Here is a 15595-nt window from a genome sequence, read left to right as displayed (position 1 = left end):
GGGTTTGATAATCACTGATTATATACGGTGTATATTAAACCTGGGTTTGATAATCACTGACTATACATGGTGTATAAAAAACCTGAGTTTGATAATCACTGACTAGACATGGTGTATATTAAACCTGGGTTTGATAATCACTGACTATATACGGTGTATATTAAACCTGGGTTTGAGAATCACTGACTATATACGGTGTATATTAAACCTGGGTTTGATAATCGCTGACTATATACAGTGTATATTAAACCTGGGTTTGATAATCGCTGACTGTATACAGTGTATATTAAACCTGGGTTTGATAATCTCTGACTATACACGGTGTATATTAAACCTGGGTTTGATAATCACTGACTATATACGGTGTATATTAAACCTGGGTTTGATAATCACTGACTATACACGGTGCATATTACACCTGGGTTTGAGAATCACTGACATTACACGGTGTATATTACACCTGGGTTTGAGAATCACTGACTATACATGGTGTATATTAAACCTGGGTTTGATAATCACTGACTATATACGGTGTATATTACACCTGGGTTTGATAATCACTGACTATACATGGTGTATATTAAACCTGGGTTTGATAATCACTGACTATATACGGTGTATATTAAACCTGGGTTTGAGAATCACTGACTATATACAGTGTATATTAAACCTGGGTTTGAGAATCACTGACTATATACGATGTATATTAAGCCTGGGTTTGATAATCACTGACTATATACGGTGTATATTAAACCTGGGTTTGATAATCACTGACTATATACGGTGTATATTAAACCTGGGTTTGATAATCACTGACTATACACGGTGTATATTAAACCTGGGTTTGATAATCACTGACTATATACGGTGTATATTAAACCTGGGTTTGAGAATCACTGACTATATACGGTGTATATTAAACCTGGGTTTGAGAATCACTGACTATACACGGTGTATATTAAACCTGGATTTGAGAATCACTGACTATACACGGTGTATATTAAACCTGGGTTTGAGAATCACTGACTATATACGGTGTATATTAAACCTGGGTTTGATAATCACTGATTATACACGGTGTATATTAAACCTGGGTTTGAGAATCACTGACTATATATGGTGTATATTAAACCTGGGTTTGATAATCACTGACTATGTACAGTGTATATTAAACCTGGGTTTGATAATCACTGACTATATACAGTGTATATTGCACCTGGGTTTGATAATCACTGACTATATACAGTGTATATTACACCTGGGTTTGATAATCACTGACTATATACAGTGTATATTAAACCTGGGTTTGATAATCGCTGACTATACACGGTGTATATTAAACCTGGGTTTGATAATCACTGACTATATACGGTGTATATTAAACCTGGGTTTGATAATCACTGACTATACACGGTGCATATTACACCTGGGTTTGAGAATCACTGACATTACACGGTGTATATTACACCTGGGTTTGAGAATCACTGACTATACATGGTGTATATTAAACCTGGGTTTGATAATCACTGACTATATACGGTGTATATTACACCTGGGTTTGATAATCACTGACTATATACGGTGTATATTAAACCTGGGTTTGATAATCACTGACTATACATGGTGTATAAAAAACCTGAGTTTGATAATCACTGACTAGACATGGTGTATATTAAACCTGGGTTTGATAATCACTGACTATATACGGTGTATATTAAACCTGGGTTTGAGAATCACTGACTATATACGGTGTATATTAAACCTGGGTTTGATAATCGCTGACTATATACAGTGTATATTAAACCTGGGTTTGATAATCGCTGACTGTATACAGTGTATATTAAACCTGGGTTTGATAATCGCTGACTATACACGGTGTATATTAAACCTGGGTTTGATAATCACTGACTATATACGGTGTATATTAAACCTGGGTTTGATAATCACTGACTATACACGGTGCATATTACACCTGGGTTTGAGAATCACTGACATTACACGGTGTATATTACACCTGGGTTTGAGAATCACTGACTATACATGGTGTATATTAAACCTGGGTTTGATAATCACTGACTATATACGGTGTATATTACACCTGGGTTTGATAATCACTGACTATACATGGTGTATATTAAACCTGGGTTTGATAATCACTGACTATATACGGTGTATATTAAACCTGGGTTTGAGAATCACTGACTATATACAGTGTATATTAAACCTGGGTTTGAGAATCACTGACTATATACGATGTATATTAAGCCTGGGTTTGATAATCACTGACTATATACGGTGTATATTAAACCTGGGTTTGATAATCACTGACTATATACGGTGTATATTAAACCTGGGTTTGATAATCACTGATTATATACAGTGTATATTAAACCTGGGTTTGATAATCACTGACTATATACGGTGTATATTAAACCTGGGTTTGATAATCACTGACTATACACGGTGTATATTAAACCTGGGTTTGATAATCACTGATTATACACGGAGTATATTAAACCTGGGTTTGATAATCACTGACTATATACGGTGTATATTAAACCTGGGTTTGATAATCACTGACTATATACGGTGTATATTAAACCTGGGTTTGAGAATCACTGACTATATACGGTGTATATTAAACCTGGGTTTGAGAATCACTGACTATACACGGTGTATATTAAACCTGGATTTGAGAATCACTGACTATACACGGTGTATATTAAACCTGGGTTTGAGAATCACTGACTATATACGGTGTATATTAAACCTGGGTTTGATAATCACTGATTATACACGGTGTATATTAAACCTGGGTTTGAGAATCACTGACTATATATGGTGTATATTAAACCTGGGTTTGATAATCACTGACTATGTACAGTGTATATTAAACCTGGGTTTGATAATCACTGACTATATACAGTGTATATTGCACCTGGGTTTGATAATCACTGACTATATACAGTGTATATTACACCTGGGTTTGATAATCACTGACTATATACAGTGTATATTAAACCTGGGTTTGATAATCACTGGCTATATACGGTGTATATTACACCTGGGTTTGATAATGACTGACTATATATGGTGTATATTAAACCTGAGTTTGATAATCACTGACTATATACGATGTATATTAAACCTGGGTTTGAGAATCACTGACTATATACAGTGTATATTAAACCTGGGTTTGAGAATCACTGACTATATACAGTGTATATTAAACCTGGGTTTGATAATCACTGACTATATACGGTGTATATTAAACCTGGGTTTGACAATCACTGACTATATACAGTGTATATTAAACCTGGGTTTGATAATCACTGACTATATACGGTGTATATTACACCTGGGTTTGAGAATCACTGACTATATACAGTGTATATTAAACCTGGGTTTGAGAATCACTGACTATATACAGTGTATATTAAACCTGGGTTTGAGAATCACTGACTATATACAGTGTATATTACACCTGGGTTTGATAATCACTGACTATATACAGTGTATATTAAACCTGGGTTTGATAATCACTGACTATATACGGTGTATATTACACCTGGGTTTGATAATCACTGACTATATACGGTGTATATTAAACCTGGGTTTGATAATCACTGACTATACATGGTGTATAAAAAACCTGAGTTTGATAATCACTGACTAGACATGGTGTATATTAAACCTGGGTTTGATAATCACTGACTATATACGGTGTATATTAAACCTGGGTTTGAGAATCACTGACTATATACGGTGTATATTAAACCTGGGTTTGATAATCGCTGACTATATACAGTGTATATTAAACCTGGGTTTGATAATCGCTGACTGTATACAGTGTATATTAAACCTGGGTTTGATAATCGCTGACTATACACGGTGTATATTAAACCTGGGTTTGATAATCACTGACTATATACGGTGTATATTAAACCTGGGTTTGATAATCACTGACTATACACGGTGCATATTACACCTGGGTTTGAGAATCACTGACATTACACGGTGTATATTACACCTGGGTTTGAGAATCACTGACTATACATGGTGTATATTAAACCTGGGTTTGATAATCACTGACTATATACGGTGTATATTACACCTGGGTTTGATAATCACTGACTATACATGGTGTATATTAAACCTGGGTTTGATAATCACTGACTATATACGGTGTATATTAAACCTGGGTTTGAGAATCACTGACTATATACAGTGTATATTAAACCTGGGTTTGAGAATCACTGACTATATACGATGTATATTAAGCCTGGGTTTGATAATCACTGACTATATACGGTGTATATTAAACCTGGGTTTGATAATCACTGACTATATACGGTGTATATTAAACCTGGGTTTGATAATCACTGACTATACACGGTGTATATTAAACCTGGGTTTGATAATCACTGACTATATACGGTGTATATTAAACCTGGGTTTGAGAATCACTGACTATATACGGTGTATATTAAACCTGGGTTTGAGAATCACTGACTATACACGGTGTATATTAAACCTGGATTTGAGAATCACTGACTATACACGGTGTATATTAAACCTGGGTTTGAGAATCACTGACTATATACGGTGTATATTAAACCTGGGTTTGATAATCACTGATTATACACGGTGTATATTAAACCTGGGTTTGAGAATCACTGACTATATATGGTGTATATTAAACCTGGGTTTGATAATCACTGACTATGTACAGTGTATATTAAACCTGGGTTTGATAATCACTGACTATATACAGTGTATATTGCACCTGGGTTTGATAATCACTGACTATATACAGTGTATATTACACCTGGGTTTGATAATCACTGACTATATACAGTGTATATTAAACCTGGGTTTGATAATCGCTGACTATACACGGTGTATATTAAACCTGGGTTTGATAATCACTGACTATATACGGTGTATATTAAACCTGGGTTTGATAATCACTGACTATACACGGTGCATATTACACCTGGGTTTGAGAATCACTGACATTACACGGTGTATATTACACCTGGGTTTGAGAATCACTGACTATACATGGTGTATATTAAACCTGGGTTTGATAATCACTGACTATATACGGTGTATATTACACCTGGGTTTGATAATCACTGACTATATACGGTGTATATTAAACCTGGGTTTGATAATCACTGACTATACATGGTGTATAAAAAACCTGAGTTTGATAATCACTGACTAGACATGGTGTATATTAAACCTGGGTTTGATAATCACTGACTATATACGGTGTATATTAAACCTGGGTTTGAGAATCACTGACTATATACGGTGTATATTAAACCTGGGTTTGATAATCGCTGACTATATACAGTGTATATTAAACCTGGGTTTGATAATCGCTGACTGTATACAGTGTATATTAAACCTGGGTTTGATAATCGCTGACTATACACGGTGTATATTAAACCTGGGTTTGATAATCACTGACTATATACGGTGTATATTAAACCTGGGTTTGATAATCACTGACTATACACGGTGCATATTACACCTGGGTTTGAGAATCACTGACATTACACGGTGTATATTACACCTGGGTTTGAGAATCACTGACTATACATGGTGTATATTAAACCTGGGTTTGATAATCACTGACTATATACGGTGTATATTACACCTGGGTTTGATAATCACTGACTATACATGGTGTATATTAAACCTGGGTTTGATAATCACTGACTATATACGGTGTATATTAAACCTGGGTTTGAGAATCACTGACTATATACAGTGTATATTAAACCTGGGTTTGAGAATCACTGACTATATACGATGTATATTAAGCCTGGGTTTGATAATCACTGACTATATACGGTGTATATTAAACCTGGGTTTGATAATCACTGACTATATACGGTGTATATTAAACCTGGGTTTGATAATCACTGATTAGAACAGTGTATATTAAACCTGGGTTTGATAATCACTGACTATATACGGTGTATATTAAACCTGGGTTTGATAATCACTGACTATACACGGTGTATATTAAACCTGGGTTTGATAATCACTGATTATACACGGAGTATATTAAACCTGGGTTTGATAATCACTGACTATATACGGTGTATATTAAACCTGGGTTTGATAATCACTGACTATATACGGTGTATATTAAACCTGGGTTTGAGAATCACTGACTATATACGGTGTATATTAAACCTGGGTTTGAGAATCACTGACTATACACGGTGTATATTAAACCTGGATTTGAGAATCACTGACTATACACGGTGTATATTAAACCTGGGTTTGAGAATCACTGACTATATACGGTGTATATTAAACCTGGGTTTGATAATCACTGATTATACACGGTGTATATTAAACCTGGGTTTGAGAATCACTGACTATATATGGTGTATATTAAACCTGGGTTTGATAATCACTGACTATGTACAGTGTATATTAAACCTGGGTTTGATAATCACTGACTATATACAGTGTATATTGCACCTGGGTTTGATAATCACTGACTATATACAGTGTATATTACACCTGGGTTTGATAATCACTGACTATATACAGTGTATATTAAACCTGGGTTTGATAATCACTGGCTATATACGGTGTATATTACACCTGGGTTTGATAATGACTGACTATATATGGTGTATATTAAACCTGAGTTTGATAATCACTGACTATATACGATGTATATTAAACCTGGGTTTGAGAATCACTGACTATATACAGTGTATATTAAACCTGGGTTTGAGAATCACTGACTATATACAGTGTATATTAAACCTGGGTTTGATAATCACTGACTATATACGGTGTATATTAAACCTGGGTTTGACAATCACTGACTATATACAGTGTATATTAAACCTGGGTTTGATAATCACTGACTATATACGGTGTATATTACACCTGGGTTTGAGAATCACTGACTATATACAGTGTATATTAAACCTGGGTTTGAGAATCACTGACTATATACAGTGTATATTAAACCTGGGTTTGAGAATCACTGACTATATACAGTGTATATTACACCTGGGTTTGATAATCACTGACTATATACAGTGTATATTAAACCTGGGTTTGATAATCACTGACTATATACGGTGTATATTACACCTGGGTTTGATAATCACTGACTATATATGGTGTATATTAAACCTGGGTTTGAGAATCACTGACTATATATGGTGTATATTAAACCTGGGTTTGATAATCACTGACTATGTACAGTGTATATTAAACCTGGGTTTGATAATCACTGACTATATACAGTGTATATTGCACCTGGGTTTGATAATCACTGACTATATACAGTGTATATTACACCTGGGTTTGATAATCACTGACTATATACAGTGTATATTAAACCTGGGTTTGATAATCGCTGACTATACACGGTGTATATTAAACCTGGGTTTGATAATCACTGACTATATACGGTGTATATTAAACCTGGGTTTGATAATCACTGACTATACACGGTGCATATTACACCTGGGTTTGAGAATCACTGACATTACACGGTGTATATTACACCTGGGTTTGAGAATCACTGACTATACATGGTGTATATTAAACCTGGGTTTGATAATCACTGACTATATACGGTGTATATTACACCTGGGTTTGATAATCACTGACTATATACGGTGTATATTAAACCTGGGTTTGATAATCACTGACTATACATGGTGTATAAAAAACCTGAGTTTGATAATCACTGACTAGACATGGTGTATATTAAACCTGGGTTTGATAATCACTGACTATATACGGTGTATATTAAACCTGGGTTTGAGAATCACTGACTATATACGGTGTATATTAAACCTGGGTTTGATAATCGCTGACTATATACAGTGTATATTAAACCTGGGTTTGATAATCGCTGACTGTATACAGTGTATATTAAACCTGGGTTTGATAATCGCTGACTATACACGGTGTATATTAAACCTGGGTTTGATAATCACTGACTATATACGGTGTATATTAAACCTGGGTTTGATAATCACTGACTATACACGGTGCATATTACACCTGGGTTTGAGAATCACTGACATTACACGGTGTATATTACACCTGGGTTTGAGAATCACTGACTATACATGGTGTATATTAAACCTGGGTTTGATAATCACTGACTATATACGGTGTATATTACACCTGGGTTTGATAATCACTGACTATACATGGTGTATATTAAACCTGGGTTTGATAATCACTGACTATATACGGTGTATATTAAACCTGGGTTTGAGAATCACTGACTATATACAGTGTATATTAAACCTGGGTTTGAGAATCACTGACTATATACGATGTATATTAAGCCTGGGTTTGATAATCACTGACTATATACGGTGTATATTAAACCTGGGTTTGATAATCACTGACTATATACGGTGTATATTAAACCTGGGTTTGATAATCACTGATTATATACAGTGTATATTAAACCTGGGTTTGATAATCACTGACTATATACGGTGTATATTAAACCTGGGTTTGATAATCACTGACTATACACGGTGTATATTAAACCTGGGTTTGATAATTACTGATTATACACGGAGTATATTAAACCTGGGTTTGATAATCACTGACTATATACGGTGTATATTAAACCTGGGTTTGATAATCACTGACTATATACGGTGTATATTAAACCTGGGTTTGAGAATCACTGACTATATACGGTGTATATTAAACCTGGGTTTGAGAATCACTGACTATACACGGTGTATATTAAACCTGGATTTGAGAATCACTGACTATACACGGTGTATATTAAACCTGGGTTTGAGAATCACTGACTATATACGGTGTATATTAAACCTGGGTTTGATAATCACTGATTATACACGGTGTATATTAAACCTGGGTTTGAGAATCACTGACTATATATGGTGTATATTAAACCTGGGTTTGATAATCACTGACTATGTACAGTGTATATTAAACCTGGGTTTGATAATCACTGACTATATACAGTGTATATTGCACCTGGGTTTGATAATCACTGACTATATACAGTGTATATTACACCTGGGTTTGATAATCACTGACTATATACAGTGTATATTAAACCTGGGTTTGATAATCACTGGCTATATACGGTGTATATTACACCTGGGTTTGATAATGACTGACTATATATGGTGTATATTAAACCTGAGTTTGATAATCACTGACTATATACGATGTATATTAAACCTGGGTTTGAGAATCACTGACTATATACAGTGTATATTAAACCTGGGTTTGAGAATCACTGACTATATACAGTGTATATTAAACCTGGGTTTGATAATCACTGACTATATACGGTGTATATTAAACCTGGGTTTGACAATCACTGACTATATACAGTGTATATTAAACCTGGGTTTGATAATCACTGACTATATACGGTGTATATTACACCTGGGTTTGAGAATCACTGACTATATACAGTGTATATTAAACCTGGGTTTGAGAATCACTGACTATATACAGTGTATATTAAACCTGGGTTTGAGAATCACTGACTATATACAGTGTATATTACACCTGGGTTTGATAATCACTGACTATATACAGTGTATATTAAACCTGGGTTTGATAATCACTGACTATATACGGTGTATATTACACCTGGGTTTGATAATCACTGACTATATATGGTGTATATTAAACCTGGGTTTGATAATCACTGACGATATACAGTGTATATTACACCTGGGTTTGAGAATCACTGACTATATACGGTGTATATTAAACCTGGGTTTGATAATCACTGATTATACACGGTGTATATTAAACCTGGGTTTGATAATCACTGACTATATACAGTGTATATTAAACCTGGGTTTGAGAATCACTGACTATACACGGTGTACACTACACCTGGGTTTGAGAATCACTGATTGCACACGGTGTATATTAAACCTGGGTTTGATAATCACTGATTATACACGGTGTATATTAAACCTGGGTTTGATAATCACTGACTATACACGGTGTATACTACACCAGGGTTTGAGAATCACTGATTGCACACTGTGACAAGTCTCAATGTGACCAATCCCAATCTGACAGCATTTCTGTTTAAAATGCTGGGGAGAGGAACAGAGACGATCTTTAAATGAATCCACGACACGGTCCTGTCAGACAGAGACTGTGCTGACACAGCAGCTCAATCTGCAGCCGGACATGGTGATTCCCGGTACTCATTAAAGGTTTCAATCCTGACCCAGAGATGGCCATCCTGCCTCCACCCTCCCCCAGTGTTGAGATTACATATACACAGGGTAAACATTGCCTGAGTTGTGACACACAGTGAATGTGTGTGTGTGAATAGCGCTCAGAACACGCAGTGAGCTGCGAGGTTTCTGAAGTGACCATGGTCCTGTGAGAGACCAGTGTAAAGGGGGAATGTGTGAAGGATGTCACTGGCCTCGAGGGTGTGTGAGCTGCAGGTTTAGGCATTCACAGCGTGTGCCCAAACCCACAGCAATCCTCGCCACAGGTCGCACACATCCGGATAAAGGGCCTCCGCGGGCGGAGAGTTGGGCTGCCTGCTCTGCCCCTGACCCTGCCCCTCTGACAGTGCGGAGCTCCCTCAGTACTGCCCCTCTGACAGTGCGGCGCTCCCTCAGTACTGCCCCTCTGACAGCACTCCCTCAGTACTGCCCCTCCGACAGTGTGGCACTCCCTCAGTACTGCCCCTCCGACAGTGCGGCGCTCCCTCAGTACTGCCCCTCTGACAGCACTCCCTCAGTACTGCCCCTCCGACAGTGCGGAGCTCCCTCAGTACTGCCCCTCTGACAGTGCGGAGCTCCCTCAGTACTGCCCCTCTGACAGTGCGGAGCTCCCTCAGGACTGCACCTCTGACAGTGCGGCACTCCCTCAGTACTGCCCCTCCGACAGTGCGGAGCTCCCTCAGTACTGCCCCTCCGACAGTGCGGCGCTCCCTCAGTACTGCCCCTCCGACAGTGCGGAGCTCCCTCAGTACTGACCCTCCGACAGTGCGGCGCTCCCTCAGTACTGCCCCTCCGACAGTGCGGAGCTCCCTCAGTACTGACCCTCCGACAGTGCGGCGCTCCCTCAGTACTGCCCCTCCGACAGTGCGGCGCTCCCTCAGTACTGCCCCTCCGACAGTGTGGCACTCCCTCAGTACTGCCCCTCCGACAGTGCGGAGCTCCCTCAGTACTGACCCTCCGACAGTGTGGTACTCCCTCAGTACTGCCCCTGTGACAGTGCGGCACTCCCTCAGTACTGCCCCTCCGACAGTGCGGCGCTCCCTCAGTACTGCCCCTCCGACAGTGCGGCTCTCCCTCAGTACTGCCCCTCCGACAGTGCGGCGCTCCCTCAGTACTGCCCCTCCGACAGTGTGGCGCTCCCTCAGTACTGCCGCTCCGACAGTGTGGCACTCCCTCAGTACTGCCCCTCCGACAGTGCGGAGCTCCCTCAGTGCTGACCCTCCGACAGTGTGGTACTCCCTCAGTACTGCCCCTCTGACAGTGCGGCACTCCCTCAGTACTGCCCCTCTGACAGTGCGGCACTCCCTCAGTACTGCCCTCTGACAGTGTGGCACTCCCTCAGTACTGCCCCTCTGACAGTGCGGTGCTCCCTCAGTACTGCTCCTCCGACAGTGCGGCACTCCCTCAGTACTGCACTGGGAGTGTCGGCCTAGATTTCTGTGCTCAAGCTCCTGGAGTGGTACTTGAAGCCAGCACCTTGTGACTCAGAGACTCTGAACCTTGTGACTCTGAGGTGAGTGAGCTGCCCACTGAGCCACAGCTGACACTGGGGAAGGAGACCTGCTGACCTCGCCCTGTCCACGCCACACGTGACTCCCGTCCCACACCAATGTGGTTGACCCTTCACCGTCCTGCGGAGAGGACTGAGAAATGCCGGCCTTTGCCAGCGAAGCCCACATCCCGCCGGGGGAATGGTGAAATAATAATTGTGACATTTCCCCCAGGTGAATGTTTGGACGCCGGTATCTCGGTCACTTTGAGCAAGCCGCCCTTCGAGGAGATCTGGAGGAACCGGACAGCCACCATTCTGTGCGAGGTGCTTCACGGTGATTTAGAGGGGGTCAGGGTAACCTGGCAGGTGGACGGGAGTGAGCGAGAAGACGGGGTGGAGACCCGGGGGCCCGAGAGGCACGGAGATAAAGACATGATCTCCAGCAGACTGACCGTCCCTGCCGCAGAGTGGGAGAGCGGGGTCGAGTATTGGTGTTTGGTGGAGGACAAGAGCCTGCCAACGCCGGAGAAGAGGCTGATCAAGAAGGCGCAAGGTACGTGTGGAGAGAGCTCGGTGTGTGTGTCTGGGTCTGAGCCCATGAGGCCATTTATTACCGTCTCGTGGTGAGCTGTCCAGTCCGCGGTGTCTGAGTGTGTTAAAGACAGAGAGAAGCTGGAACCCTGCCGAGAAACGGATCAGGAAAACAATCCCAAATCACAACAACGGCCCGGCACCAAACCACACTGGCTCCCGCGGGATGGGTTAGTGGCAGTGGGATAGACCCCGAGGGAGTGGGATAGACCCCGAGGGAGTGGGTGGGATAGACCCCGAGGGATTGGGTGGGATAGACCCCGAGGGAGTGGGATAGACCCCGAGGGAGTGGGTGGGATAGACCCCGAGGGATTGGGTGGGATAGACCCCGAGGGAGTGGGATAGACCCCGAGGGATTGGGATAGGCCCCAAGGGATTGGGATAGGCCCCGAGGGAGTGGGTGGGATAGACTCCGAGGGAGTGGGATAGACCCGAGGGAGTGGAATAAACCCCGAGGGAGTGGGATAGGCCCCGAGGGATTGGGATAGGCCCTGAGGGATTGGGATAGGCCCCGAGGGATTGGGATAGGCCCCAAAGGAGTGGGATAGACACCGAGGGATTGGGATAGGCCCCGAGGGATTGGGATAGACCCCGAGGGATTGGGTGGGATAGACCCCGAGGGATTGGGATAGGCCCCGAGGGATTGGGTGAGATAGACCCCGAGGGATTGGGATAGACCCCGAGGGAGTGGGATAGACCCCGAGGGATTGGGATAGACCCCGAGGTATTGAGTGGGATAGACCCCGAGGGAGTGGGATAGACCCCAAGGGAGTGGGATAGACCCCGAGGGAGTGGGTGGGATAGACCCCGAGGGATTGGGATAGATCCCGAGGGAGTGGGATAGACCCCGAGGGAGTGGGTAGGATAGACCATGAGGGATTGGGATAGACCCTGGTGGCGTGGGTGGGATAGACCCCGAGGGATTGGGATAGACCCCGAGGGATTGGCAGATGTCACGGTATTAGGAGGAGCCCGAGGCAGAAGAGCCATTGGAAGGGTGAGGGAGATTGTCTGTCTGAGGCCGAGGTTGAACATGTCTCCAATTCCCTTGTGAAAGTTACTGTTGATTCTGCCTCCACCACCCTCGTTCAGGCAATGCGTTCCAGACCATCATAACTCGCTGAGTAAAACGCAAGTCTCCTCACCTCCCCTCTGGTTCCCTTGCCAGTTAAATGTGTGTCAGGGAATCATAGAGCACTTCCCACACAGGAGGCCATTCGGCCCATCGTGTCCACACTGGCCGACCAAGAGCTACCCGGCCTAATCCCACTGTCCAGCTCTCGGTCCGTAGCCCTGTGGGTTACAGCACTTCAGGTGTACACCCAAGTACTGTTTAAATGTGGTGAGGGTTTCTGCCTCTACCACCCTTTCAGGCCGTGAGTTCCAGACCCCCACCACCCTCTGGGTGTAGAAATCTCCCAGTTTTCAAGCGAGGTCTAACCAAGAGTCGATACAGGTTGAGTGTAACTTCCCTACTTTACAATACTGTGTGCGAGGACGGGACAGGACTCGGTCTAACCCAAGGTTGTCTCTGTTTGCAGTCGGTGCCAAGACCCGCCCTCGAGTCTACCTCCTCCCCCCTTTACCGCAAGAGATGGAGATGGATCGGACGGCGACCCTGGTGTGCCTGGTCACCAGGTTCTTCCCCGCGGAGATCTACGTGGCCTGGATGGCCAACGACACCCTTGTGAGGTCAGGGTTGGTGACCCAGGCACTGAGCGAGGACGGCACCAACGGCTGGAACTCGGTGTCCAGTCAGCTGACGGTCACCACAGAGCAGTGGGACAGGGATACCACCTTCTCCTGTGTGGTGGGGCACGAGTCTCTTACCACCAGCCTGATCAGGAGCATCAATAAATCACAGGGTAAACCCACCCTGGTCAATGTCTCACTCGTTCTAACCGATAGCTTTCAATCCTGCTGATACCATCCAGTGATTTCATCAATCCTCGCCCCCCATATATATATCTGGTTATATAATCCCTGTAAATGGCTGGTTCACCCTACCACAGGGTGGCTGTGCTCACTGTGAAATCTCCCTTCTGCTAGTAGAATGCTTAAAACCCTGATCACAATCCGATCTCCTTCAGTCATTGAGAAAATAATGTGTGGTCAAGGATCAAATCGGGCAACAAACATCATCTCCAAATCTTTGAAAGTCTGGAGTTCCTTTTGAAACGTTGTTGTGCCGGGTTTGATCCAGTTTGAAACCTGTGAGACACCACCAAGTGTTAAATGGATGTCGCAAAATGTCAATGTAACCATCCAATTCAATAAAACAGATGTGACAAGGTTTCTGCTTCAGGTGTTCATTGTTGGTGTGTTTGGGTAAATGGGACAGGGGGTGGGGCAGTATCGTGTGTTTGAGTAAATGGGACAGGGGGTGGGGCAGTATCGTGTGTTTGGGTAAATGGGACAGGGGGTGGGGCAGTGTCGTGTGTTTGGGTAAATGGGACAGGGGGTGGGGCAGTGTCGTGTGTTTGGGTAAATGGGACAGGGGGTGGGGCAGTATTGTGTGTTTCGGTAAATGGGACAGGGGGTGAACATCAGAACATAAGAATTAGGAACAGGAGTAGGCCATCTAGCCTCTCGAGCCTGCTCCACCATTTAACAAGATCATGGCTAATCTGGCCGTGGACTCAGCTCCACTCACCCGCCCGCTCCCCGTAACCCTTAATTCCCTTATTGGTTAAAAATCTATCTATCTGTGATTTGAATACATTCAATGAGCTAGCCTCAACTGCTTCCTTGGGCAGAGAATTCCACAGATTCACAACCCTCTGGGAGAAGAAATTCCTTCTCAACTCAGTTTTAAATTGGCTACCCCGTATTTTGAGGCTGTGTCCCCTAGTTCTAGTCTCCCCTACCAGTGGAAACAACCTCTCTGCCTCGATCTTGTCTATCCCTTTCATTATTTTAAATGTTTCTATAAGATCACCCCTCATCCTTCTGAACTCCAACGAGTAAAGACCCAGTCTACTCAATCTATCATCATAAGGTAACCCCATCATCTCCGGAATCAGCTGAGTGAATCGTCTCTGTACCCCATGTAAAGCTAGTATATCCTTCCTTAAGTAAGGTGACCAAAACTGTACGCAGTACTCCAGGTGCGGCCTCACCAATACCCTGTACAGTTGCAGCAGGACCTCCCTGCTTTTGTACTCCATCCCTCTCGCAATGAAGTCCAACATTCCATTCGCCTTCCTGATTACCTGCTGCACCTGCAAACTAACCTTTTGGGATTCAT

General features: G+C 42.3%; 1 pseudogene; it reads left to right on the top strand.

Moving 5' to 3' along the window:
* The window catches only part of LOC139250613 (Ig heavy chain C region-like), a 76308-nt pseudogene extending 61675 nt beyond the window's left edge, over positions 1 to 14633 (top strand).
* The last annotated feature ends 962 nt before the right edge of the window (positions 14634 to 15595 follow it).

Source organism: Pristiophorus japonicus, unplaced genomic scaffold (assembly GCF_044704955.1).
Source record: "Pristiophorus japonicus isolate sPriJap1 unplaced genomic scaffold, sPriJap1.hap1 HAP1_SCAFFOLD_402, whole genome shotgun sequence".
NCBI lineage: Eukaryota > Metazoa > Chordata > Chondrichthyes > Pristiophoridae > Pristiophorus > Pristiophorus japonicus.
This window is presented reverse-complemented; position numbering and strand designations above follow the sequence as displayed.